This window comes from Pantherophis guttatus, chromosome 1 (assembly GCF_059756535.1).
Source record: "Pantherophis guttatus breed Tessera chromosome 1, ASM5975653v1, whole genome shotgun sequence".
Lineage (NCBI taxonomy): Eukaryota > Metazoa > Chordata > Lepidosauria > Squamata > Colubridae > Pantherophis > Pantherophis guttatus.
This window is the reverse complement of record NC_142063.1, coordinates 266933564-266939063: the sequence shown is the minus strand read 5'-3', so window position 1 is coordinate 266939063 and position 5500 is coordinate 266933564. Positions and strand designations below refer to the sequence as shown.

Sequence of the window (5500 nt, the reverse complement as noted above, 5' to 3'; positions counted from 1 at the left end):
TAGTGCTTTATCGCGGCTTACAGAGTCAACATATTGCTTCCAATATCTTCATTTTATTGGAGGGATGGAAGGTCAACCTTGAACCGGTCAGGATTGAACTCCTGGCAATGAGCAAAATTAGCCTGCACTATTGCATTCTGACCATTGCACCACCACTACTATTTTAACAAGAAAACTACATGGCTAGATAAAGTGATTGAGAATATAATGCTAGGGCACTCAAATCATATGACATTCAACATGCTACTAAGGAACAGCTGAGGATATTTGGGAGTACTAATGGTGTTTATAAAGCAGTTAAATTAAAGCCTTTGCTGTATCTAGTTACAGATGTTGCTATGCAAGAAAAAAATATTAGAAACTGCAAAGACAGAATGACAGTGTGAACTTGAAATGTTAGAAGCACGGATATGGAAAAGCTTAGTGCAGTGACAAATGAAATGTATTGATTACACATTGACATATTAGACATCCCAAATTAAAATGGATTGGAGCTGGACACTCTCTGTGAGAAAAATCACACTGTTTACTATTCAGGACATGACAAACACAGAAGGAACAGCTTTGCCTTTGTAGTCAGGAAAGATACGACAGACAGTGCTGAATAATGACTGAATAATATCAATTAGACTTTGTGAGCAGCTATTTAATATAATGGCTATCCAAGTTTATCCTCCAACCACTGATGCAGAAGAAGAAGAAACAGACACGTTCAATCTGAAATTGACAAAACATGCTAGGAAGATGTGCTACATGGGGTTCCAGGCTGGAATGCTCACAATAGGAATAATAATGTGGAAAACATAGCTAGACTATATGCCCCAGGATACAGAAATGAAACGGGAGAATGATTGATTAGTTTCTGCCAATCTAATCATTTCTTCACTTGCTAACCCTGTTTCCAAATAGCCAAATGACATCTATATAGACTGACATTGCCAGAGGAAGCACATAGAAATCAAATTGCATTTGTTATTTGTACAATAAAACAGAAGAGATTGGTTAACAACAGTAAATATGTGGCCCAGGAATAACCATGGAACAGATCATGAATTCATCGTGTGCATGTCCCGAGGCAGAATATAAGACTCAGAAGAAGAAAACCAACCAGTTTCTATGGTATGATTTTGAGCCCATCCTCACAATTTTCAAAAAGAACATGAAAGACCACTTTGAAGATCTGAACCTCAGAGGAATTATGGAATGAAATTAAAGAAGCTGTTAAGGACGAATGTGAAAAGAGATTGTTATAGATTAAGAAACAAAACAAAACAAAAAGAACCAAACTGGACATCAGAACAGATGGTGGGGGAAAAAAAAGTCTAAACCAAATGAAAGATCTAAAAGCAAATTAACAAATAAATTCTCAGATTTGTTTTTAGAAAAGGCTGGGGAATAAGGGACTTTATTGTTGCCACAAATTGCATAATTCATTAAGCCAAAGTAGTTCTCTGGTATATCTTCTTCTCCAATCCCATCCTCTTTGCCCTTTCACCAGAAGAGTCTTTAAGTTTAGCCAACCCTGAGCCTGCAGAAGTAGTATGTTTTACATTGCAGAGATGTAAAAATAAAATACTTTCTTTTGCAAAAAAAAGTATGCGTGTTTTGCTCTTTCCGAAATGGTTCAGGGATAGCGTTAAAAGGCTGGAAAAAATAAAATTAAGAGAGTGGACGTGTGTAAGGTGTGGGGATCATCACATCGACTAGCACTAATGCATCAAATACAGATTCAGTCAAAGAGGCACGTAACAGGATAAAACAATAAAGAAGACGACTGGGGTTTGAGGGGTGACCAAGGGGGGAGGCGTTTTGTAAATGTAAAGGGAAAAACAGTGGGATTTACATGCATGCCTGTTTATGACAACTGGACACAGGATATGTTGAGACATGTCCCAGAGAATTAGCATTCTGAGCATGCACTGTAGACGCATGTGACCCTGTGTGTGAGAGGCGTGCTCAGGGCATATTCAGGGCTGCCTCAGGTATGGCCTGCTTTTCACGGTCTGATAAAAAGGGTCTCTGCAGGCAGTAGTGTATTTCAGCCACTTAAAGCGTAGCACGTATTTAATAATAACATATCTATACCTCAAATTGAATTGATAATCATTAATATTTCAGACAAATTGAATAAATTATATTTCACAAGGGATACACTGGATGAAGTCAAGGCCTGTATACAAAGCATTGAGAAGGTCAAGGAACTTCTGGTGTTAATGACAAGGATTCGAGATGAGATGCCTATTATCTGTCAAGAGATTGATATGCCAAAATATATCAGAAATTTATTACAAGAAAATATTAATGTAAAGGGTTTGAATTTCAAATTAAACATGTATACTGAAGCACTTGGAAATCTGTTGTTATTTCTGTTCTGTAATGGGTAATGATTGCTGGAATAAATGTGATGCCAACAGCACTGGAAGTGTATCTAGTTGAAACTGATAAGAAGGTGCTAGTCAGTCAGAAGCCCTGCTCTGCTGACCAGTAAAGAAGAACTCTTCAGGATGGCCAATACAAATGTGTTTTTATAACTATTTTAAGATATTGCATGGCATAGATGTAGTAAATAATATTTATATCAAGTGTTTGGTGTTTAGTAGGATGAGGCTACAGATTTGCAGTGTGTTAAAGAATGTGAAGATATTTTTTTTTTCCTTTTACCATGCAAATATTAGAGGGGCAGGTTGTCCTTTTGTGTAGCAATACAGATTCCAGTCTGATTCGATTTTTCTTTCAGAACGTGAGGAAGATGAACTGTTTGCCACATTTACAATGCCCACAGATTCGCATTGGCGCATATATAACGGGGGTTGCAATGCAACCCCATTATGAGGGACACAAGAGAGGGAATTAGAGGTATGTTATTTAATTTGCAGACATAACTATTGTATAAAGTCCCTTACTTGTTAGGAAATGCAATGAAGGTCTATCGCCAAACAATAATGTGTAAGGATGACCTCCTATTTCAAGCTATGTATGTGATGGCAAACCTATGGCATGCATGCTGGAAGTGGCACACAGAGCCATCTCTCCGGGCACAGGGCTGTCGCCCGTTGCTCTTCCGGGTTCCGGTGCGCTGGCCAGCTGGTCACGCATGCAGAAGTGCCAGAAACTGGAAGAGCAGCCACCTAGTGCACATGCGTGAGCCGGGAAAATGATCTTCCAGTTTCCGGCGTGCGCATGCGTGCCGGTCAGCTGGTCTTTGCATGCATGCGTGCCAGAAACTGGAAGACCAGGTGGCCGGCGCGCATGCGCGCTGGAAACCGGAAGATTATTTTCCTGGCATGTGCATGGGTGGCTGCTCTTCCAGTTTCTGGCACATGCGCATGTGCGTGCCTCTGTTTTGGCACTCAGTGCAGAAAAGGTTTGCAAACACTGCTATATGTTGTTAATATTTTAGGGGTGGCTCTACATTTCTGTAGCAAGAATGACACCTATATGACTTGGCATTCCTTTCAGAATGGGAGGAGAATGAAATGTTTACAGCATTTACAATGCCCATGGATTCTCAATGAGGTGGGAAACCACAACCACATGGGACTGTGGAGGAACAGATACAGGAAATGGAGCAGCAGCTATCCGCAACGCATGGATCAGGAAAAATGGAAATGCAAGGTAGGATCTGTTATTCACATGCAAGTTTTAGAAAAACCTGTTGTGATGAATTTTGATGTGTCATTCACCCAATCTACTCCAAAATAATTGAAATGTAAGGAGGTCTGACTTTTTTTTTCACTCCGCATTCAATATGTTATTTGTATTATAATAAGTAAGAATCCTAACTCTTAATTATTCATGTGCCTACAGATAAGAGACGGTGGACCGGTTTCTGCAGACGTTCCAATGCCTACTGTTTCACAACGTGTTCAATAGAGTATTGAACTACAGCAGTCCACTTCACGCAATGCACCGGAAGTACAGGGACAGGAAATTGAACCCCGACCATCCACATCCCATGACATACAAGGTTAATTAAAATGCACAATAATTTCACAATATGGATGTTTGTATTCATTAAACCAGTGACATCTCTTTGATATGTCTTTTTTATTTATCTAGAACCAGTTTGTAAAAAGTCAAAAAAGGGGAATGAGGACCGACAGCCCACAGTCATAGAAGGTGATATTACCATTGAAGAGTGTGATATGTCAGAAACACAATCAGTAGAGGAATGGGAACACTCAGAAGGTTCTGACTCGCTAAGGACACCAGAAGCACCTGATGTCTACCTGGAGAGCATTCGATCATGGCAGAGGGCAGTGCAACACTACAGAGCTATAGAGTACTACGAACATTACAGATTTGTAAAGATGGAACATATTCAATCATTCACATAAACTATACGTGTTATTCATAATAGAATGATATGTTGAAGAAATTTGGGGACAGATGCCTCTATCAAGATACTGATTCTGTCATTTTTATTAGCAGAGAGGTGACATGGACCCTGGCATTAGGTGATTATTTAGGACAGCTAACAAGTGAGATTCCTTCAAACACTTCAATCACCGAATTTGTGGCAGCAGATCCCAAAGTTTATGGGTATGCTTTGTCAAACAGGGCAACTTGTGTTAAAGGTGAAGGGTCTAAATTAAATAGTGCCAACTGTGTTAAGGTTAACTTTGAAAGCTTGAAAGGTTTGGTTGATGAATATTATCTAACACAGGATGAAGAAAAGAAAGAGATAAAAATACAACAGCCAGGCATCGTTAGGATTAAGAAGCAGTGGGCCCTGGAAATATGGGTGCTCAGAAAAACTCTACACGTTGTCTATAATAAAAGGGTGCTCAAAACAGAGGATTATTGTAGGCTACCTTACGGCTATTAAATATGATGGAAAGCAGTGTGCAGTTTGTACATCCTTTCTCTTGTATTATAAGCGGGCCTTCCAAGTCGGCAAAATCTTATTTTATAAAACAAATGTTTGAACACGGTGATCATGTATTCTCTCAAGTGCCTCAAAACATTACGTGATTTTATAACTGTTGACAACCTCTGTACAAAGAATTGTTTAATAAATTTCCTAATATTAAGTTTATGGAGGGTCTTTTGGCTTGTTTCCTCAAACCAATTTAGCAGAGGTAGATGATCTCATCTGCCGGTGACAGTCAGCAAATAGAGAAAGCTTTCACACAGTATGTTCATCACAAAAACCTCTCCTCTTCCAAAAAAAAAAAAAAAAATAGAAAAAGAGGGTTTTTCTTTGAAACAGGATTTTTTCTCTCTCTATCAAAGATTAAATAATACAAAGTTACTTTAAGTTCTGCACTTTAGATTTCACTAACCACAAAAATGCAATTCAGACATAACACTAGTGGATGCTCTTTGTCCACTACCTAGATAAACAGGGAAAGTACTAATGTTTGAACATCCTTATAGGCAGGGTGATATAGAACTTTAATACAAAAGGTTCATGTTTTCATTGCCCATGATATTATTTTTTGCAGAATTGCTTGGAACACAATTCATGATTTGGGGTGAGTGCTATGAAAATCTCAGT

The 5500-nt window shown here is 38.8% G+C and overlaps 1 long non-coding RNA gene across 1 annotated transcript; it reads left to right on the top strand.

Moving 5' to 3' along the window:
* Positions 1–2737: 2737 nt before the first annotated feature.
* Positions 2738–5038, top strand: LOC117672114 (uncharacterized). Its single transcript, XR_015731432.1, has 4 exons — positions 2738–2856; positions 3460–3615; positions 3808–3967; positions 4060–5038. It is a non-coding gene; the product is annotated as an uncharacterized LOC117672114 (long non-coding RNA).
* Positions 5039–5500: the final 462 nt, after the last annotated feature.